This window comes from Schistocerca nitens, chromosome 2, assembly GCF_023898315.1.
Source record: "Schistocerca nitens isolate TAMUIC-IGC-003100 chromosome 2, iqSchNite1.1, whole genome shotgun sequence".
NCBI lineage: Eukaryota > Metazoa > Arthropoda > Insecta > Orthoptera > Acrididae > Schistocerca > Schistocerca nitens.
Window position 1 is genome coordinate 392,630,069 of NC_064615.1, and position 24,406 is coordinate 392,654,474.

The 24,406-nt window shown below is 44.0% G+C and overlaps 1 long non-coding RNA gene across 1 annotated transcript in view; it reads right to left on the reverse strand.

Moving 5' to 3' along the window:
• LOC126234420 (uncharacterized) overlaps nt 1-24,406 on the reverse strand; it is a 391,031-nt gene that overhangs the window by 272,803 nt on the left and 93,822 nt on the right. The window lies entirely within an intron of this gene.

Below are 24,406 nucleotides of genomic sequence, written 5' to 3' on the forward strand. Positions count from 1 at the left end.
TCATTGTGCCACTGATGTTACAGCATTAACACTTTGGCGCCATCAAGGTAAATAATAATTTATTATGATTATTGTATGTTCCCATCTGGGGTGCCCATATACATATACAGGATGGTCCATTGATAGTGACCGGGACAAATATCTCACGAAATTGGCATCAAACAAAAAAATAAAAAGAACAAATCTGTTAGAACGTGACGGGGGAAAACAGATGGCGCTATGGATGGTCCACTAGATGGCGCTGCCATAGATCAAACTGACAGAAACTGCATTTTTTATAATAGGTACCCCCATTTTTATTTACATATTCGTATAGCACGTAAATAAATAGGAATATTTGATTTGGAACGTTTCTTTCGCTTTGTGACGGATGGCGCTGTAGTATTCTCACAAATATAGCAACGCAACCTATTGCACTGTGCATTTCATTACTTAAATTAGGTATGACAGTACGCTTGTCCATTCATAATAATTACGCGGAAGACATAATCTTGTTAAAATGGAACTTTTAACAGTTGCAGAAAAGGTAGATATGGTGTTTATTTATAGCTATTGTGATCAAAATGCCCAACAAGCTTGTGCTATGTATGTTGATCGTAATCCTGACAGACAGCATCCAAGTGTCCGAACCTTTCGTGGATAGTTAAAGAAACCGGAAGTGTTCAGTCAAAGAAGAAGACGCAACCAAGAACTGCAACAAATGAGGATGCCCAAATAAGTGTTTTAGCTGCAGTTGACACTAATCCGCACATCAGTAGCAGACAAATGGAGCGGGAATTGGGAATTTCAAAAACGTCGGTTCTGAGAATTCTACATCATTATACATTTCAGCCTTACTGTATTTATATGCACCAGGACTTGCATGGCGATGATTTTGAACGTCGTGTAAATTTTTGCCACTGGGCACAGAATAAATTACTAGACGATAACGGGTTTTTTCAAGAATTCTATTTAGTGACGAAGCGTCATTCACAAATAGAGGTAACGTGAACCGGCATAATATGCACTATTGGGCAACGGAAAATCTACGATGGCTCCGACAAGTGGAACATCAGCGACCCTGGTGGGTTAATGTGTGGTGTGGAATTATGGGAGGACATCTACTTTGTTCCTGCCTAACGACAAGCGACGGCACGAAGATGAAGAACGCCAGAGCAGAGAAGGCTGTGAGATGACGTCAGCAATATAAGCGGCGCTCTGGCCAGCCTCGGCCGGTCCACCCGCTCCACCCTCCCACCTCGGCACGGCCTGACCGTGTACTTGGCCTTTGTCCGGCCAGTACTCGAGTACGCCGCCGTAGTGTGGGGGAATGCTGCTCCGTCGCACGTTGCGATGCTCCAGCGTGTCCAGAATCGGGCGCTAAGACTGGCTCTCCACAAGCCGCCTCGTTACTCGACGAGGCTCCTTCATGAGGAAGCAGGCGTCCCGCTGCTGCAGGATCGCTTCAGGCAGTCCGCCAGGGTGTTCTATGCCTCTGCCGCACACTCTGGCAGTCGTCTCATTCGTGGACTGGGACACCAAGTCCACCACAGGCCGACCACGCGTTGGCCTGATCTGCTGCGGGAGTAGTTTCTTCCGCAGCCCCGATAACGCTTTTGACGAAGCGTCCGCACACACGCGGCCGCTCACATAGGCCAATCCTAACCGTGAGGCCAAAAAATAGTTCTTGAGGTCCACACAGGAACAGCAGCTTCGCTGCTTAGCCTGTCTCACTCCTGGTAGATGTAACCAGAGATTTGCAGTGCAGTGCAGTACAGCCTCGGCCGGACATTAGTAAGGACAGTAGAAGACGGTCGCTAGCAGAGAGGCGTAGATGATCAGTGATATTAACGATGGCAGTGACTTATGAGCGAGTGTGAATGCTTACATGGACATTGTATATACATTGTATATAGTGAAGGACACTGTTAGCGTGTCGCCCGTCGCTTGCGACATCTCGAAGTAAATCCAAAGTTAAGTATTGTCAATCTTCTTTATTGTATTTAAATCTATTAATGTGATTTGCTTGAATTGTTGTATAGGTATCCGAGAAGGCAGCGTCCTTTAGCCACCCTGCAAGAGACGAGCGGGCAGGATCCTACATAATTGGCCCTTATTTTATAGATGGCAATCAAAATGGTGCAATGTATGCCGATTTCTTAATTAATCTTTTACCGATTCTACTAGGAGATGTTTCACTTCATGACAGAATGGCGATGTACTTTCAACATAATCGATGTCCGGAACATAGCATGCGCGCAGTTGAAGCGATATCAAATAGAATCTTTAATGACAGGTGGATTGGTCATAGAAACGCCTGCATGTTCAACGGACCTTACATCTCTGGAATTCTTTCTGTGGGGAAAATTGGAAAGATATTTGCTATCGTGATCCACCGACAACGCTTGAAAACATGCGTCAGCACGTTGTCAATGTATGTGCGACAATTACTGAAGGTGATCTTCTCTCTGTTGAGAGAAATTTCGTTACGTGCATTGCCAAATGCATTGAAGTTGAAGGACTTCATTTTGAGCAGTTATTACATTAATGAGGTTATTAAGGTTGCTCACACAGTTAACAGCATGCGTTCTCATAATTTATGATAAGGTCACAGAAGTAAATGTATCACACTAGAACAACAGAAATAAAGTCCAAACGTACTAATTTTTGTGTTTTAATTTAAAAACCACATTGTTACCAACTGTTCATCTAAATGGGTGAGGCATATTATAAGTGTTGGAATATTACAGAGCCATCCATCACAAAGCGAAACATAGGTTCCAAATCAAACATTCATATCTATTTACGTACTATAGGAATATGTAATAAAAATGGCGGTACCCATTTTTAAAAAATGCAGTTTCTATCAATTTGCCCTATGGCAGCGCCATCTAGTGGGCCATCCACATCTCCATCTGTTTCCACCTGTCACGCTCGAACAGATTTGTTCGTCTTATTTTTTCGTTTGATGCTAATTTCGTGAGATATTTTACCCAGCCACTACCACTGTATCACATGTGTGTGTGTGTGTGTGTGTGTGTGTGTGTGTGTGTGTGTGTGTACAGGGTGAGTCACTAACTATTGCCAGCTAGAATAACTGAGAAAGTATGGTAGTAGCTGAAAAGTTTGTGGGACAAATGTTGCATCGGACAACGGCGGCCATGATATGACGTTGGTATTTTGTTGCTAGGTGGGGTAGCATCAGGGATAGGAAGGTCAACTTTGTTTTTCCAAATGGGATGCTATAGCTTGTTACTTATTTTCTGATAGCGGCTATCGAGACGAATCCAATGATGTGTAACAGTAAAGTCTATGACGGTAATAAAGGTGGCATGAACACCCATTTACAGAAGGTGTTTGAGGTGATGACCATTGGTATCAATGCAGTGCTGCAATCTTCTTATCATGCACTGAGTGGTATTCCTTACCGCCTGGGCACTTATCGAAGCACATGCTGTGACAATTCTCTCTCGTATATCGTGCAAATAGTAAATATTCGCCGAATACGGCGTAACCATCTAACGTGCTATTGACATGTAAACACCATTCGACGGTTTCGCAATACAACAATAATAGGAACGGTAAGACTTGTATCGTCGAATCAAGCGAATGTGAATGCTATATTCCTTTGAAGAACAAGGCGATATGCTTCTCATTTGCGGAGAATGCAAACGAAATTCAGTAAGAGCTAGAGACTTATACGCTGAAAGATACCCTCAACGTACTGACACTACACATTTAAATATGTGTATGATAAACTGAGAGCAACCGGATCTTTAACGCATAGGAAACATATCCAGCGAATGAAAGTTACTAGCAAGGAAATGGAAAATGGTACTCTTGCCACTACGGTTGGAGATCCTTGCCTTTTTTTCGCTTCATACCGCAAGGGAATCTGGCATAAGCCAGAGTGGTGTTGTTCGTGTTCTGCATCGCCATAAATATCATCCTTACGATATCAGTCTCCACCAAGAATTAACTGGTACAGATTGTATGCGTCGCACTGAATTCTGCCGATGGGCTCAACTTCAGATTCAGAGGGATGACACATTTATTAATTTGATTTGATTTACTGACGAGACTACATTCACGAACCATGGAAATGTTAATTTGCATAACATGCATTATAGGGCAACTGCAAATACATGTCTGTGGCCGCGGCAAGTTGTACAAAAAAAAAAAAAAAAAAAAAAAAAACGTGGTAGGTGACTTGCCGTCTCTGGATTTTTCCTCGTGCGGATTCGTAAAAAACATTGTTTGTAGAGACATTCTAACTACCTGAAGATATGCGAGAGAAAATTGTCAGAGCATGTCCTTCGGCCGGCCGGTGTGGCCGTGCGTTTCTAGGCGCTTCAGTCTGGAACCGCGTGACCACTACGGTCGCAGGTTCGAATCCTGCCTCGGGCATGGATGTGTGTGATGTCCTTAGGTTAGTTAGGTTTAGGTAGTTCTAAGTTCTAGGGGACTGATGAGCACAGATGTTACGTCCCATAGTGCTCAGAGCCATGTCCTTCGATAAGTGCCGATGTGATAAGGAATACCACTCAATCCATAAGAAGAAGATTGCAGCACTGCATTGATACCAATGGTCATCACTTCGAATACGTTCTGTAAATGGACGTTCATGCAACCTTTGTGACCTTCGTTGACCTCCAATGACCTTACTATTATACACCAAAAAAAAAACGGTTCAAATGTCTCTGAGCACTATGGGACTTAACGTCTGAGGTCATCAGTCCTCTAGAACTTAGAACTACTTAAACCTAACTAACCTAAGGACATCACACACATCCATACCCGAGGCAGGATTCGAATCTGCGACCGTAGCGTTCGCGCGGGGTGGCAATAGTTAGTGACTCACCCTGTATATGGGAATCACAATACATCAATATTTACCTAGATGTTACAAAAAGTGTTAATGTTGTGACACAAAGTGTTATTCCAGACTCACAGCAACAGTTTCAGCCAAGCTCTTAGAAAATGACTAGGCAGAATAGTGGGTGTATTTAGTTCAGTCCTCACCAATATGTTAACTGTATTTGTTTCAAATTTTAATTATTTTTGTTTTCATCATTTTTATTTTAATCGTTTTTTCGACGCAGTGTAGGTGTGTTACGTCTCAACCTCTGGGGCCAGGGACACGCCGCTAGCGGTCATATGTAAGCTCAATGTAGGAGACTGGATAGTTTTAGTGTACAAGCAAGTTACTGCGTCACCTGCAAATCGTTTGGCTGTTGTCTGTGCTGTATGCTGTAGTACCTCTGGGAAGTTATAGGTGGTTGTAAAAATGTGAGTGGACGATGTGTTTCAGCGTGATCAAAATCGGTGCTTTCCATGCTAGACAGTGCCCTTGTATGTCAACATATCTGGTCAGTGTTGTTAGCTCTCCACTCTGGGCAGTAAACACTCGCCATGCGATACATCCGGTCGATGTGGGAGGGCGTGGTGGGAGGCTTATAAATCGGCGCGAAAAACGCCGCTGCCGCCTCAGCTGACAGTAATGAATTCCCGCAATGCCCGCAGCCCGCGCCTACCAGCACGCGTGTCGACTACCATCACACACACACACGCACACACGCACACACACATCCCGCGCAGTACTGCCTCCGGCCGTCGACTCCTGGACGGACCGCGGCGGCCATTCAACTGCGTGACGTCACGTCGGCGCAAACAAGGCGAGCGTCGCCTCCCGCACAACGGGGCGGCCCACTTTGACGCCGGGCGAATAAATCACGCTTTGTGCAGCCAGCGCCGCCGCCGCCGTTGTTACCAATGTTAAACTCGGGCCCATAAAGTTGGCCCTCCCCCCCCTGTATGAAGCGCCTTCGATAACGCCAACGGGCGGCCGTATTCAGACCTGTGGCCGCGGCTGCTTTATCACGGCCACTCCCGCCGCGACTGCTGCAGTGCCACGCTGCCCCCGCCCCCTCTCCGACCGACCCCTACCCCCCCCCTTTCCCCCTCAAAACCCACACCTGCCTTAAAAAATGTTTCTCACTGTGCTCGCCGCGCCCGCTGGGCTGTTTTTCCTCCTTTGTGGCTTCTCCTTTCAGCACGGTGGCGTCACTGCCCCTATTGTCACCTCGCCCTCGAGCGATCGCTCTGACAACAGAAATAACCCACTGCAGCGAAAGCGAAGACGAAGCGCGAGTCACGCCCACGAGAGGGAAAAATTAAATCTGCTTCGTATACAGGGTAGGCGTCTCATAGTCCCGGCCTTCTGCACCAATGAAGAGACATACGGCCAACAAAATGATATGCTGTGCGTTGCTGGCAAAAATTGAAAATAAAAATATTTATATGAAATAACTCGTAACTGGTGAGACTCTGTTGCCAACATACGAGGTGTGTGAAAAAACTAATGAGACTAAGAACAGTGTGAGGGAAACCCGAAATTAAGTTTAATGAGCTGAAACACTTCGCAACTGAGCAGAAGGGCAATCGGAGAAACGTGGTCGTTGATCTTCTTAACAGGATTGCAGTGGTCACGAATGATTCACTCGTGTGATCACAGGTGATGAATACTGAATTTCGAACCTGAGACAAAGCCGCAAAATGAGGACTGGCACACTGAGACATCTTCTCGACTGAGAGAAGCTCGAATGAGCAAATCGAAGATCAAGACAATGTTGATTTGCTTTCTTGACAGTAAGGGTATGGTGCACAAAGAATTTATTTCTCCAGGACAAACCGTCAGTCACGTGTTTTACAAAGTTATCCTCGAGAAGCTCAGGAAAGGGGTGAATTGAGTGAGACCGGACATTGCAGACAAGTGGATGCGGCATCATGACAACGCCCCATGTCACACGGCCACTTTCATCGCAGGTATTCCTGTTGTTCCAGAGTCTCCCTATTCACCTGATCTGAGTCCTTCTGAGTTTCTTCTTTTCGCAAAGTTGAAAAATATCTTAAAAGGACGTTATTTTGTGACTGTTTAGAACATTCAAAAGCATGTGACCGGCGTGTTAAAGGCTTAAGGTGAAGCCTTTTAGCCCTGCTACCATGGCTGGGAACAACGACTCCGCCAGTGTATAGCTGCCGAGTGGAACTACCTTGAAGGGGACAATATTGCCTCATTATTTTTCTCTCACACCTCATATATGTAGGCATATAAAGATTCATAACCGTCATTATACATGTTGTTAGGCCCACAGTCGCGTCTAAATAACTCTTTGGGATTATGGTATCTGTACCATCACAGTATATGGACGGACTACGGATTTCGTTTCCGCTTCAGCGCAGCTGCTGACGCTACAGTGTTCCTCTTTGGCACACTAGTGTCATGAAACCAACTAAGTGAAAGATCCTTGCAGTTCACACGTTTATTTACTTATACTTACGTATATAGGCCGACTTCCAGTATTTCCTTAACATACGAGTAAAACCACTTGTATTAGATATATTCACCCCAAAAACTTAGGTTCGAAAACTTCACGTAAAATTTAAATGAGCTTTCCGTGTTAACTGTATCAAAACTCGTGCCTGTGTCGTGATACATTGCGTATTTTCGTACGTTGAGTACACCAATAACGTATTTTGTGGTATAGGCATCAGTTTTAACCGACATTCGTGGCTTTTAGAATTTTACCAGATCTTCGTTGAAATGACTTTTCACCCAGAATTTCAGTGTAGATCAACGTGAATAGACATATATATTTGACTATTTACGATTGCTGGCATATGTTTCGTAGAAAATCAGCGTCTGTTTCTGTAACAAATATTATAACTAATAAATCGCGTTCCATTTAGTTTTCTCTTTTAGCAGGGGTGCATAAAACCTACATTTCTCGCAGATTATCACCACTTTGGGTTTGTTAGCAACTGTAATCCGAAAAATCAGAAAAGTACTATTATCTCAGTTGTTGCTGGGTCCTCAATAGAAATCTCGTTTTACGTATTACTGCTTCGATTGTTGAAGGAAATGAGTAATGATTTTAACTTATTCAGAAACTGAAAGGGAATCAGTAATATTATTTTGAAGTTATTTGTCTTATTCTGGAAAACATTGTACTGGCCATAATTCAGCACTATATTGACGCTGTTGTCGGACAAGGGATTAGTTAGCTGACGTTCATAAGCAGCCGCAAACTGCCGTGACCACTGTCAAACGATCGGAATCTCCTGCAGTAGAATCTGCTGAGCGCACTGCGGAGAGTCGTGTATCAGGGATACCGAAACAGCCTCAAGTACTACGATCTCCTATGGATCCGGTCTCCTCTACAGGAATTTCGAGTTCTATCACTACTCGTCCTCTTGACTGTGGCTGGTATGTCAGTGGTAGGGCTAAGCACTGTATCGAGGGCATTCAGGGAGCAGGCAGACTTCCGGGCTATACACCCATCCGTTTAACCAACAAGTTTGGGGTGCTCTGTGTCCACTGAAACCGGAACTGTGCCATCGAGTCTCACTTCATTCATGGGGAAGCCTGCTGTGTCTTGTATTAATAGACGAGGCAAAACGCGAAATGGTAGATGCTTATTAATTGCCAGCAGCTCAACGTACAGCGAATAATGGTATATCCCTCATGGAAATGGCAGCAATTGATGGGAAGGAACACCAGGGCCGCTCAGTGTGTATGCATGGGAGCCTAATGAAACCTGTTATAGAGGTTATTCCGGCAGACACTGAGGGAGCAGTGTGCAGCCAACTGCACATGTTTGCACCAACGATGCCCGTCGTCTGGACTCTGAGGTCATATTTCAGTCATGCCGGTGATTGGCAGAGAAGGTTGCGAAGACCGTCCCTGATCACAGAGTTTCCACGAGGCTCATAATTTGCAGCACTTTTCGTAGAATTGGTCCCTTGGTTTCTCATTCGAATGGAATGCTTGTATCAGAGACAAAATAAGCTGCGAATTTCTGGGATTGCGTCAGAGAATTGAGAACTGCTGGGTCCCTCTAAATGGGTCACAGGTGCACTACGTGTCAGAGGTGCTACCCGGGTAGCTGAATTTTTTATTTTATTTTTTTATTTGTATTTTTTTTAATTTTTTAGCTTAGGTTATTCGCCATCCAGTTCAGAAGTCCAGATAACGATAGCTAAAAAGGAACCGGAGACGTTAGTAAGAGATCCGAGAACACGCCTTCTGCATGCGAAAGTATTAAATATTTTCTAAAGTGCTCCTAAGAAACAACGGACTGACGTAATACTAAGTATAGAGAGCTGGTTAAAACACAAAACTGATAGCAGTGAGATTTGTGGGAAAATCTAACTGCATATCTAAAGGATATGCTAGTGAAATGGAGGTGTTGTGTTTGTCACAACAGACAAGAAACTCAAAGAAATTGAAACTACATTCACAAATGTCTCGGCGACACTCAGTATCAAGAATGGACATAAACTTTTAATCGGATCCTGCTACCGACTACCACATTCACCTCCAGATGTAACCAAAAACTTTAGGATTAAGTGCACTAGTACGTAAGTTTCTCAATCATACTGTCGCCATCAGAGGAGATTTTAAGCATTCAGCAATCAACTGGGAAAATAACAGTTTTATAAGTGGTGGGTGTAACAAAACGCCCTGCGAAACATTTCTAGATGCCTTCTCTGAGAACTACCTGGAACAGATTGTTCGGATGTCTACTTATGTTGGAAATATATTGGAAATAATGGATGGAAATGTCCACATTTAAACTGGTGTTAGTGGCCATGAGGCAGCTGTAGAAACAACTGTTATGAAAGTACAAGGAAACTAAAACAAGTAGAAGGACTTATTTGTTCAGCAAACTAGATAAAGTGGCAGTAGTGTCGTATATCAAGAAGGAACACGAAAACTTCAGCTATGGAGAGGATCATGTAGACTGTAGAAGAACTGTGTCTCTGGTTGAGAGGAACAGATGACCCCTTGATACATATGTACCTAATAAAATCATGACAGGAGGGACTTTATATGATATACGGTCACACTGCAAAGAAACAGACTAAAGAAACAGACAACTACATAATGAATGATGACTAACTGACAACCTCAGCTGCCGACAGGTGTTGTAGTTATACCTCGATGTGGACAGCTGAAAATGTGTGCCCCGACCGCGACTCGAACCCGGGATCTCCTGCTTACATAGCAGACGCTCTATCCATCTGAGCCACCGAGGACACAGATGAATAGCGCGACTGCAGGGACTTATCCCTTGCACGCTTCCCGTGAGACTCACATTCCCAACTGTCCACAATTCTAAATGAGTGGGTGGGGAAATGTCTATAAGGTACAATACATATGTAGAATTGTGGACAGTTGGGAATGTGAGTCTCACGGGAAGCGTGCAAGGGATAAGTCCCTGCAATCGCGCTATTCATCTGTGTCCTCGGTGGCTCAGATGGATAGAGCGTCTGCAATGTAAGCAGGAGATCCCGGGTTCGAGTCCCGGTCGGGGCACACATTTTCAGCTGTCCACATCGAGGTATAACAACAACACCTGTCGGCAGCTGAGGTTGTCAGTTAGTCATCATTTATTCCAGGGAAAAGCTGCACGGTCATCAACAGTAACTGTTCTTTCGAGAACTAGTTACTGTCTTCGTATATAACTACATAATAGATGTAAAACAAAGCATAGATTTGTAGATAGGAAGATGATCAATGAAACTCGTTTGGCTATAAACAGGGCAATACGTGAAACCTTCTACAACTTGATAGATTGCGGGGCACTCTCACTTCTGATTCGGTGTTATGCCACTTCATGTTCTTAGGGAATATGATCTGTATTGCAATTTGACTTCATACATCTTGATGAAATGGTGGGCAGTAGTTAATGCTCTTGCTTGCGTGCTCTAGGGAACGAATAGCAGCAAGCTTTACGTGCGTAGGAATAGGGCGCCAATTTAAACGACTGCAGTAAAAGTCCACGGCGATGGTGGGCCGAGGGAAGTGCGTTTTTTCTGCGGAACCTGAGTGGAAACATTTGGGAACGGCCGAATTCCGTGGTCTCATCGTGCAGACACATTGGTCGGCGCCAGTCGGCTGGCATCTGCGTGCAGGTAGACAAGCGCCGAGAAGTCGCTGCTGCAATGGCCAGCGCATTGTAGACCGGACGTAAAGCAGAGGATGGGGCCTAGTTAGGCACGAAGCCGACGGGACATCTGTGTGCGTTCTGCGAATTTCTGTGGGACAGGCCACTGATACCCGGATATCCAGACTCTGTTACAAAACATATTTGTGAAAGCACGAGGCTTTTAGCGAGTTTATGGCTGTTCTTTGGAAACTTCGAAATGGACGGAACAGGAGAGATAACAAACTTTTTATGGAGGGGTCTGGTTCCATCCCGGTCATGTTGTTAGCAAAAGACAAGGCGTAAACGTGCGGGAAAGAGGCCGCGAAGCTGAATCTTTTTTTTCCTTTTCTCCCAATTAAGTCTCTGATTGGCCAAATCGGTGTATGCAGAGCAAGGGGAACTCTCCGAGCTTCGAATGCTGCGCTCCAGCTCATGATTGGCTTGTGATAAAGTGGGGGAAGTCTAAGATGTAAATGGGCTTTTATACTGAGCTGAGGAGAAAAGCAGACAGAAAGAGATCACTCTTGTACTGGCGCTTCACTAGTAAAGAACTGCAGGTCTCTACCTAAATGGTCAGACTTGTGTCCTATGCTAGCGTGCCACTTAGAGCCTGTTCCAGTCACCTTGTAAACCATCGGAGGTGCTTCTTCTAGCATCACGCACACGATGAGTGATGCATGGGTGTACTTATTTGTCATGAGTCGGCAGTCTTAACATTTGACATATTCTGTCACACATAGCCATGGCACGGAGTCAAACTGGTTTGGCAGACCACCAAACGGGTCTGCCTGCACATTGGAATCCACTGGGGTTTCAGAGGCTCATGGGAAAGTACCTGCATTCCAAATTAACCGAACGCGAGACTGCGTACTTGCATTTTTATGGCCCGCGCCATTAATAACAGATTGCGGCCGTCCATGACTTCAGTCGCCGAACGCATCGCGGTGTGCCGCCCTGACCAGCAGGAGGGTAAAGTATTCGCTGCTACGGCGTAGTGTTCCATTATATGTTCCTCAGCACCCTGTTCTTTCGAACCATATTTTTCTTTTTGGAATGGTAGAAAATAGCTGCTTGATGGTGGCATAGTTATTGTGCCATAACCGAGATTCACGTGTATGAAGTCAGATAAAGTGAATAGTGTTCCGGTTATTGTCGTGTGTCGATCCCCAGTTGATAACTTTGTCCACCATAGACCCCATGTTAGTGAAAGCGTTTGTCAAATAAAAATGTTTGTGTGATGTTTCTTTAGTCATTTTTTGTTGTCTTGTGATGTTAAGGATGAATAAATCTATTGTCATTTAGATCACAACTTCTCCCTGAGTTCTGATTAACAGTACCTTCCCATTTTATTATTAAAGTCTAGATTTGAAACGTAAGTAGAAGGCTTTCAAACTGCCATAGCATAATATTACTGAAGGATTTCTCATAAAACCTAAATAAATTCTGGTCATATGTAATTTCTGTTACTGGCACCAAAGTTGGTGTCCAGAAACTCATGGACGAGACAAGAAATGACATTCACAGTAGCAAAACAAAAGTAGAAATGGCGCACTCCGGTTTTAAATGAAAATCCAGACATATTGCACCAATTTAAATCTCTCACTGTAAAGGAATATTTTCAGCCTTCTCTGTAATTACACAACATTCCTACACAAATGTAGTATCTTGCATGAAAGCATAGTGAAGTTCTATTATTGTTTTTTTTAAGTTTCATTTATTTATTTCACGGCTTTATGTGCATAAACTTATAAAGATAAATGTTGCATAAATGGATAATGTTATTCTTTCAACGTAATAATATGTAATTTCTATGTACCTTTGACTGCTTTGATCCAGTACGACACACTTTTTCTACATAAAATAAAAAAAATTGGCAGCACGGAAGTTATAGTTGATGAGCAGTAGTTTATGGTGGGACTTGTGTATATTAAGATGGGCGGATAGGGCATGGCTGATAATTAGTGGAAATTTAATTACTTGGCGGAAGTCACCAAAGTTTTTAAGAATGGTGGAAAGTGGAAAAGTTGGGAAGATTTCAGAGACGGTGCATTGAGATAGAGAAGGCAATCATTTACGGGGAGACGAGAAGAAAGCAGAACCATCTGGAGAGCGATTGCTTCAACACTATGGGACCGACTTGCCAATATTTCGAGAAGATTTTATCCGAAAGGCAAATCCGCAGATGATTCTGCATGAGTAAAAGAGCTTTGAAGAAAAGAAGACGTCGAGAACAAGAAGCAGACACCAACAACAACCTAAAACCAGACAGAAGTAATCACATCAAGAGAATGCTAATAAACCCTGATTCGTTGAACAGCCTACCCTGTTACTTATGTGCTACATTGGTCACAAAAGAGACTGTCCTATTTCTATGCATTGCCATACGATTATAAATTGACAGCTATGTCATGATTATTGAACCAAGAACTATTTCGGAAGTTAGCTCGATTTCAGTGACTGCCAAAGCTTTCTGTCATTGAAATAGCGAATGACTAGTAAAAGTTACAGTTCGACATTTAAACTCATAGCCAAATTGTCATTGAAGAAATGCAAATTTATGTCTGCAATATTTACCCAACATAATCCAGTCCCGTATCTTCTCCGAAGTAGTTATAGTTCTTTCTTTTTTTAATTTTATCGTGTTCAGCTATGAAACAACGCACCGGATCAGCCGTCAATAGTAATTTGACACTCTGATAGTTAATTTTCTAAGTGACAAGCTAGCAAACGCCGTCTTGCTGTGGTTCAGTGATCTACAAGATACAGCAGCATCGGGATGGGAGTGAAGAGTTTTCTTCACTGCAGCGCGACCCAAGGCCAGCTATATCAGCACTTCAGAGATTATCACCCAGCCACCATCTTTATTTTACATCGTGCGAAAAATGGAGTCTTTAGCCAGCTATTAAGTAACAGTGGTCAATGTCAGAAAACAGTGTTAGTATGCCGTAACAAATACATTTATAGAATTACATGAAATTTCAGTTACAATAACTGCATAGAACTCTTTCTCGCTGTTAGAACTTACAGTCATAGAGCAATATAGGATCTGTGTAAGCAGTAAGGTTTGTGCATAGGAATCATAACTGAAATGATCTTGTAAATACATTGAAGAAAGTTGTTAAAGAACCGAAAGTGCTTTTACTTAGAGAAATATAGGGTATGTGTAAGCAGTAGGGTTTGTGGATACAACAACATAGGAATCATAACTGAAATGATCTTGTAAATACTTTGAAGAAAGTTGTTAAAGAACCGAAAGTGCTTTTACTTAACAAAACGATATGGAAAGTAAGTTAAATAACAAAAACACGTTTACAACACCATAGGAATCATAGCTGAAATGATCTTCTTAATACGTTGAAGAAAGTTGTTAAACAACCGAAAGTGCTTTCACTTAACAAAACGATATGGAAAGTAAGTTAAATAACAGAAACACGTTTACCTTACATCCACTTTGAGTTTCAGATATTATCAAGTACTGCCTTGTTCATTTATTGTATAACTGTCATTCTGTAGAGCGAAGACCTACCTCTGGTTAAGCTTTGCACATCTATAGCTAATTGACATTTCAATAGTCAACATTCTGTCACTACTGTCAGTCTATTTCACTGAATACTGAAATGACATGTCATATACGTTGCATATCTATTTACTCTGCTCTTTGCATCACACTACTCTAATCGTAAGTGACGTACTTAACCTCATAGCAGTTTCAGTGGCAAATAGTTAGCTTCCCAGGAATTATCATTAAAACAGCCTTTCTGATAGACATATTTATATCTAAGCATACAGAGTGGCTGTTTTAACTTGAGACAACTACGAGTAAATATCCCGAAAACGACAAATCGTTCGGAAAAAAATGCTCTAGGTGAAAAGTTAGTATTAGTAAGTCTGTGTTACAACTGATATCCTCCTAACCACCAATCCTGCGTCGGCGGGGTCACCTTTGTATTTTCACAGAGGGACTCCCATTTTTGCATATTCGGATTCGACGCCAAAAAATATGTGCTGTTTTCTCAAACTATTGTTTTAGATTGGTGACATATGACGCTGTAATCGACAAATATCAACTGTGCCTGTTTTTGCAATTAAGAACCGACCGCATTTGATTCTACATTTCATTTACGAAGTAAATGTACCTTTGTGGTTTAATAGTTAACACTGATATTGAAACGTTACTTGAGTTTTGCAAATGTGATTGTACAATACAAATAATATGGCTGTACATCGACATTTCTGGCGAACGGGCTACTTGTATGGTAATGTAGTTTTCTGTTAGCTACAGGAGTTACTTGTGGTGAGTCCCCACGCTATCGGAATGCTTGATTCTGGTGGCGGTCCTCGCACCCCGCCATCAGGGTGACTCATTTCGGTGGGCGATTCCAACCAACGCCGCAACTCTTGCACTGGCCGCTATACTAAGCAAGCGGAATACAGACCACAACCGTTGTAATTAGGTGAAATGTCCAGGGAGTGAGAGTGACATGGGCACCTTCCTTGGATACTCACCTAAATCAAGCACCACAGTGGTGAGAGGTAAAGGGACTCACTGATAGGAACAGGAAACTGTTACATCCATGTCGTTGTTCATGGATCACGCTGAAGTGTTTCTAATCGGGCACTGAAACAACTAGCCATATTGTACAGTACAATGAAATTTGCTACGCGTAAGTTGATTTCGAACGCCAATATCAACCCTTAGAACACAAAGGTTTACGTTTACATCGTAAATGAAATGTGGAATCAAAAGTGTTGGTTCGTAAATGCAAAAAACGGCGCACTTAATATTTGTGGATTACAGCGCCGCCTGCCACTAATGGAAAATAATGGTTTCAGTTAGCCGTATGTGTTTTTTGGAGTAGAGTCCGAATACACAGTAAAAATGTGGGGTTCCCGTTCGAAAATACTAATTTGACTCCGTCCACGCAGGAGGGGTGGTTAGGAGGTGGCTAGATGTAGAGCAGACAGATGTTTCTTCGCATAGAAAGTTTTTCGTACGACGCGTCGCTGTCGAGACATCTAGTTGTTTCAAGCTAAAACAACGCCCTGTGTATATATTTGTATACATTATCTAATAAGAGTGCATGTGAATGTGTGAGTGAGTGTGTGTGTGTGTGTGTGTGTGTTTGTGTGTGTGTGTGTGTGTGTGTTTGTTGCTTTGCCCATAGCAGACAGGCCTAAGAGGAAAGCTAGCCACAAAACGATTTCATAGGTATATTCATTCAGATTTTGAAGTATTTTGTGTTATGCCGTCAGAAGGGGCGTCGTACTTTGAAAAAAAAATTTTGTTCAGGAATCTTTACTTGTGATTATATGTGGCATTACTATGATAAGTACTTGTGACAATATAGCGAGTTCGTGCTACCGAGCATTTTAGACAGAAATGGGAGAATACTGAGTTTGGCTCTCGGAATCAGTATGATAGACTGTTTTGTGGCTTAAGTCAGAGACATATCAGACTTACTAAAAATTTGCGAATCCATTCTAACTAATCCAATGGTAATAGTAGCCTTCAGAGTCAGTATTCAGGACGGAGTAGAGTTGGGACCGTTTTAGCACCACGCAAATATGAGCGATACGGGTGTTAGTGTCATTGGTGATGAGAAAAGCTGAAATCACTAAAACTGAACAAATCTCCAGAGGCTGATGGATCCCAATCAGATTCTACACCAAATATGCAGCTAAGTTCGTCCCAGTATTAACCTAGTTCTCTATAGCAAAAACCGCCCCAAATAGCCGGAAGTAAGCACAGGACACATCCGTCTTGAAAGTTACGCTCTTTCTTTCGACTCGTGAAATTAGTGTTAAAAATTGATGTCGAAATAGCGGAGGGTTGGGTTAATAGGAAACCTAGTAGAATTCTGGCTCGATAACATGACCAAGGTGTGGCTGCACAACTCCTTGTTTATCGCCCTTTGTTCAACTTGGCTGTACAATCGTTAGGTGTTAATGAGTTTCCAAGCAGTTGGTGAAAATTTCAAAAAAAGGCAACATTTGCAAATAATATTAATAATACTGAAAAGTAAAATATTCGAAGATCACCAATATTAATCACTGAAACAGAAAAAATTATTTTACTCAATAAAACTGAATTTGCTAGTGAATGATGACCACATAATAAAAGACATAAATTAAAACAGTTTAGACAAGAACACTTCCTCAGCAGTGCACATGTACGTGTGCAGTAATGCCAGCAATACTTCTGACCTGAACAAAGCTAAATCCCATACCAAGCGAACGTCGCACATGGGTGCTAAGTTTCGAAGTCCAGAAGTGCTGCAGCTACAGGAAAAACGGAAGTTATAGATGGTTTTTTGAGTCTGTAGTCACTGAAAAAAGCTGAAACAAAACTGTCGAATGGCATGTTTCTAGTTTGTGTGTAGCACTATTAGCTAGCGAGAAGTTAAACAGGCTTTACAGTTCACTGTCTCATATTTGGAGCGGTCGATGCGACGCACAGAATCTTCTCCTCAGCGCTGCCTATTCCGAACTCACCGTCAACAGACCATAACCATGACTGGAGCAGTAAAGAAGTCTGCGCTTTTCACTTGTACTGTCAGGCCATACGGGCCCGAAAGTGTGTCGGATAATCACTGTGGTGCTGTTCCTGCAGTCCATATTGTGATGAAGTACTTAGGTCCTCTCTTGCTGAATTGGCTACTGTGAAAAAAACTTGAAAAGGATTTCGTGAAACGCTAGGCAAAGCTAGCTGCTTGATGGATGAAATATAGTGATTTCGTACGGTGACATTGATTGGATGAAATGGGATGGTTGAAGCAACGATGTGAGTGATCGTTGTTGGGTTTCAAGACCTTTAATGCTACACTGGCTCGTTAGCTTTGTAGATGAATGGTCTGAGCCCCCTTGCGCCTAGTGGCACCACTCTTCTTCCATTGGCCAGGGTGATAGAGGATTGACGTCAGCAGGTGGATGTACCCTGTGTAGTGGAGGACGTAGCCGATTCATCTGAGATCGTCTATAGCACAGGAGCATCATTCCGTCTCCGTTTTCGCCATCTATGTCGTTATTGATGCACTGGCTGGTTCAGCGTCTTCTTTCTGCTGTGGTCAGTGTGACGCCAAGGGTGAAAGTGATCTAAGAGATACCGTAAATTGTCGCTGACACGGGAGTCAAAGTCTGTGGGTGGGTGTCTCCAGCTCGTAGCGCCTACACCTTGAGAGACCTTGAGAGAGATGGCATGCGGGACAAGTTGTGGCACCGCCATGCTGACGTCGCATGGAGCGTTCAGCAACGATGGTGCAGTTCAATGGGAGCGGACAGAACCGGAAGTGGGCATGGTTTCCGACAGCGTTTTGGGCGAGGCAGGATGTGGCACAGTCTTCATGATGGTGACTGGCTGCTCTAGGTAAGCTGTCTCCATAATGACCAACAAAACAGCTGACAGCTGCACTGGATACAAATGTCTTATGCAAAGCTTATTACGTGACCCAAGTTTATCCGCTTCCCTCGATGATGGCAAAGAAACTACAACAATTGTCTGGTCGTTTCTTACTGAAAAGTATATTTCGCTTACGGTATGAGGTGATCACGTAGCCTCGCTCATTTGGAGGGCTGGATCTGAGTAATATAGGCAGGAAGACGCAGATGCTATATGTGCGTCGAACTATTTTGACGATGACTCAAGAAACTCACACATTCACGTGTCATTCAATTCTCTGTGTCCTCCCTGCTAGTCTTTAACCCCCTCTTGATGTTGGTCGCATAAATTATAAGTTAAAACGCATTCATGACGTCTATCTTGCGGTGAGCTATTTAGGGGCTGACATCTTATGGAGACCTGTCCTCACCATGAAATTCCTGCTGACTCGTGGGAAAGCAGTACCTTGCCCGAACCTCGTTAAAAGAGACTCGCTGCAAACAACCTGGACGAAAGTATGGTTCAATATCAGTCTTCCGATTTTGCCGATGTCCTTAGCGTCCTCGTCGTAAATAACTTGATTCCAACGAACGAACCACTTTTCCGTATTGGGCTTAGTGACACGGATTTATGAAGTCGTTGTACGTCTCCAGATACGATACGCCATCACTTTACCTGTCGAGGTCATAAGGCAAACTGGTCTTGGATCAGGACACAATTGGCCTTCCTTACTCGATCTTCTGAGGCTGCCTATACTACCGACATCATAGTGCGCCCACATTCTTCTTTCTTTCCACGGTCGAAAACCCAGACCGTTATGTGGTTGCTGGGACATTTCGTTCATTACGTTGTTGAAGGCGAGGGGGACGATAACATGAACTTCATGCAGTACATGATCACTGCCTATTGGACATGCTTGCGAATGCCTCGATACCGAGACCTCTTCGCCAGTATGTTGAATCTTGTTTTCCGTCGGCAAAATATTCGTTAATTTAATTTATTCTGATAAGTGTTTTTCTTTGTTATGTATGTTACCATCTGATGTGCTTCGGCTTGTCTTATCCTGATTTCCCTGTTCGTTTTGTTTTGCGTTTTGACTCAGCATCGCTCCAGTTCTATTGTCAAATATGTATCGATGATGTATAGATACACGTGACCGTCTGCAATCCTTAGCTTTTCGTAGTTTACTTAGAATTTTTCTTAGTTTGCTGTTTCGAATGTAATCTTGTTTCGCTTTCCTACTATTTTTTGATTCAATTACCAACTATAAAAAAATATAAAAAACCCAAAATAAAAAATAAAAAAGTTACAAAATTACTACAAAACCATACAAAAATAACTGTTGATACATATCTTGGTGGTGGTTTGTCGGCTATGTTCTCGTTTTTTTCTTGTAGTTATTGTTCTGTTATGTTAATTAATTTTTCTCCCTTTTGCAGCCTCTATTACACGATGATATGACTATGGTCTACTGAAGTGTCATGATGGTACCATGTAATTCTGATAACAAAAAAAAAAAAAAAAAAAAAAAAAAAAAACAGTAACGCGACCGCTCGCGGTTAGCGGGAAATCCATGTTAGAGTCCTGGTCCGGCACAAATTTTCGTTGTCGTTATTTCATTCTACAGCTGATGGTTGTCCATACCTGCAATTTCTAATATTTTTGATGTGTCCCGGGAGAGGGACTTTCCATTTCTTTAGTTACAAATTCCATTGATTCCCGTACTATATTCACAGTTATGAGCGCAAAATTTAGTGGTGTTGGTAGAATATTCGTTTTAAATGCTTAAGAGGACACCTAGAGATGTACTAAACTTTTATGTAGGTCTAAATTTCATTGACTTGTGTATAATGTTGTTAATTTCAACTTCAAATTGGCATACAAATTCAATGATTTGTTGTATGCACTATTCTGGATACATCCGACATTGCTAGCAAATACAATTGTGAATTGCTTGCGATCGGTTATGATCAAGGAAACCTTCCACAAACTGGCTAGCAAAGTGCACGAGGTCGCCGTGCGGTAGCTGCGTGGCAGCCGCTGCGCCTGCCTGACCTGTGGGCCATCAGCCATCGGCCTGTGGTTGGGCACGGCGCGATCGGCAGCCGCCCATTTTTTTTTTCCTTTATTGCAAATCCCTTTGATACAAAGGAGGGGGGGCGGGCGGCAGCGGCTTACAGACGCCGCTTTTCGGCCAACAGAACAACAGAAATCGTACAGGAAGACATAAATACAGATAGACAGGAATGTTAGGAACAGGTGGTATACATATGTATGTGATGGAGGTGTCGGTGGAAGGCAAAAGACACCTAAGTAAGGTCGACAGAGCACACAAACGAATGCAGTCAGTTGTCCACCGAACGAAGAAGCAAACCAAAGAGAACGCTGACGCACAGTAATGACGAAAAATACAGTTGCACAAAACACTGGCAAAGATCTCCAGCGCTAAGAACACTGAACACAAGGGGGGAAGGCTGCCACGAGGAGGAGGGGACGGGCAGGGGGGGGGGGAAGGAGGGGGGAGGAAGCCAATGGGAGAAAGGGAGGGTGAGGGGTGTGGAGTGGGGATGGTCGGGTGTGGAAACCTGGGGAGGGAGGAGGGGGAGGGTGTCTGAAACTGGGAGAGAGGAGGGGGGAGGGAGAAAAGAAGGTGAGAAAGGAGATAGGAAGCCCTGGAGGAAAAGGGGGAAAGAAGAGAAGGGGAGGATTAGATATGGAGGGAAGGAGGACATCCGTATCTGTTGGAGGAAAAGGAGGAGGTATGAGAAAGGAATCAAGTCGTAAAGGATTCATGTGGGGGATGGGCGACCGATGCGATAGGCGATGCGGAGCGCATGGTATTCAAGGATTTGAAGGGTCTTATAGTAGGTGGGAGGGGCAGATATCCAGGAGAGGTGGGCATAATAAAGGATGGGGCGGATGAGGGAGGATAGTGGAGGGGTCCAAAAGCCATGTTCAGGCAGAGAGGAGTTTGAGGAGGCAGAGATGGGTGCGTGCCTTGGCTTGGACCATCCAGAGATGGGAGGTCCAGGAAAGGCGGCAGTCGAGTGTGACGCGAAGGTACTTGAGGATGGGGCTGAGGGCAATTGGACGGCCATAGATGGTGATGTAAGAATCCAGGAGACGGAAGGGAGGGGTGGTGTTGCCTACAATGATTGCTTGGGTTTGGAAAGATTGTCCTTGAGCAGCCACTGGTTGCACCAAGCAGTGAACAGGTCAAGATGGGATTGGAGAAGGCGTTGGGAGCATTGAAGGGTGGAGGTGACAGCAAGGAAAGCAGTGTCATCAGCATATTGGAGGAGGTGGATAGGGGGGGGGGAGTCGGGGCGATGGTATGTCCGCTGTATAGAGAAGTTAGAGAAGAGGGGAGAGGACAGAACCTTGGGGCACACTGGCAAAGGGATAGAAAGTATAGGAATCGGTGTTGTGGACGGTAACATACGAAGGGTGATGAGAGAGGAAGGAGGCGATCAGACAGACGTAATTGTTAGGAAGGGCGAATGTTTGGAGCTTGAAGAGGAGACTGGAATGCCATAGACGGTCGTAAGCACGTTTGAGGTCGAGAGAGAGGAAGATGGCAGAGCGACGGAAATTGAGTTGGCCAGAGAGGAGGCGAGTGAGATGAAGGAGAACGTCATCAGCAGAGGAGGAGGGTCGGAAGACACATTGGGTGAGGGGGGAGGAGGCTGTGGAGGTGGAGGTGCCGGTGGATTCGTCAGGTGAGGACTGACTCCAAGACCTTGCTGAAGACCGAGGTGAGGCTGATAGGACGATAAGAGGAGACGTCAGAGGGTGGTTTGGTGGCAGCCACCCGTTTGCCTCAATCTGTTTAAGAACGGATTGGCCCCCATTGCCTGTTGCTGGACGTCTTCCCTCAGCTTTCTGTCGGTAGATGGAGCTCTGTTGTGTCGTTGGTGACAACTGCATTCATTTCCCTGCAGTTAGCGGTGTGCTCTATTGACGATGGTAATCGAGTTTTTTCGTCATGAAGTATGTTGAGAAAAATGGTTTAGACTGCTACTTTCATAAATATGTCGATCCTTCCCGTCATGTGTGTTACCACTTTATATACATGTGTCATTCTCAAATATGATGTGTGCGTGGTGCATATAAGTTCGCATGTTTGATGGGTCTGTGGTGGCTGGCTAGTTTACTGTAATAGCTGCCATCCATTCTACACACAAATTTTTCGTGGCGAATTCTAGAGCGTAGCTCCTGAACTTATGTTTTTGGCTTTTGAGCTGCTGCACAAGTGTCCACCTCCAGCAGGACGAAGGGGTCTCTCTTGATTTTTCAATTTGTCTGCAGAACGTATTATAGCTTATTTTCAATTTAGATGAATTTGAATCCCAATCATTTTTCAACACTGATTAAAGCAGAACCGTGCTTATTGCATTTTTTCATGCTTTCCGCCATTTTTAACTTAGGTCATGTGGGCTGTGATGCTATAGGGGTTGTGGTGGTGGCTGCAGAGCAATTAAGAGTACAACAGCATACTAGCGTTGGGAATGGGAACTTCCTTTATCATTTACCTACAATACAGCAGGTCAGCAACTGGAAGCGGTTTAATCTGGAAGTAGGCATTAGGAGTGATTTAAAATGGAATGGCCATATAAAATTAATCATCAGTAAAGCAGATGCCAGACTGAGATTCATTGGAACAATCCTAAGGAAATGCAGTCCGAATAGAAGGGAAGTAGGTTACAGTACACATGTTAGCCTGATGCTTGAATACTGCTCACCAGTGTGGCATCCGCACCAGATAGGGTTGACAGAGAGCACCGTGCTCCGTTACAAGATCATTTAGTAATCGCGAAAGTGTTACGGAGATGATAGATAAACTCCAGTGGAAGACTCTGCAAGAGAGACAATCAGTAGCTCGGTACGGGCTTTTGTTCAAGTTTCGAGAACACACCTTCACCGAGGAGTCAGATAGTATATTGCTCCCTCCTACGTATATCTCGCGAAGAGGCCATGAGGATAAAATCAGAGAGATTAGGGCCCACACAGAGGCATACCGACAATCTCTTTTTCCACGAACACTAAGATACTGGCATGGAAGTGAGAACCGATCGAGGTACTAAAGGTACCCTCTGCCACACACCGTCAGGTGGCTTGCGGAGTATGGATGTAGATGTAGGTTCTGTCCTCAACTTTGCGTTCGGCTATGGAATTGGCAGTATGCCTGCGGTGTCTCTGTGCAGACAGCTCTTACTGATGGATGTTGACCTGACACCTGGCTACCTGAAGGGTGTTGTGCAGGACAATCATGCCTCCTCCGGTCTTATGTGGCCCGGCAGTCCACGGCTTGGTAGCAGAGACCCATCACGGCATGCGGTCCCGCCCCGGGGGCCTGCTAGTGGACTTCGCGGCCAACATAGCCGAAGACTGCGGGGAAGTCCTCCCTGGTGCGGTGTTTGTCCAGTAAAGTCATAAAAATTTATTCCTTTCCCAGTATAGTACAGGTGGACAGATCCAAACTTCGAGGACTTAGACTAACTTCAGAGAAGCAGTAGGTGTGTGATATCAATGGCCATCTTGGATTCTGTAAGTGACCTTACTGCTATAAAAATTGCCATACACATCTGAGTCAATAATAGCCTGCGGAAAACATGTTAACTGGTTTTTCAAGTAGTTGAAATTAGTCAGCAGGTTAATTGAGACTGGTTATTACCTATAGGGTGAAAAACATGCCCATGTAGCCAGTAGGCTCGGCCTGGTATCCTTTGAGTAACAGACAGGTTTGGACCTGCAGGAGACACAAACACCGTTTGTCCTGGCTGTGAATAGGCGACAGGCTTTGACCGGCATGGGGAAACATCTTTGTCTTCGTGAGACAATGCCCTTTGTCCTAGAACTGGAAGAGGGGAAGGGGGGTGTCTTGGGAGACAACGCACTTTGGTCCACAACCACAGACTGGCAGGAGAGAAACATCTTTTGTCTAACAGGCAGGCCTGAACCTGTATGGTAAGCAAATATCCTTTGCCTCAGCTGGGTGACATCAGAAGAAAACCCAGGAAATCTGGCCACAGTGCGGTCTGTACCAGTATAGTAGGTAATC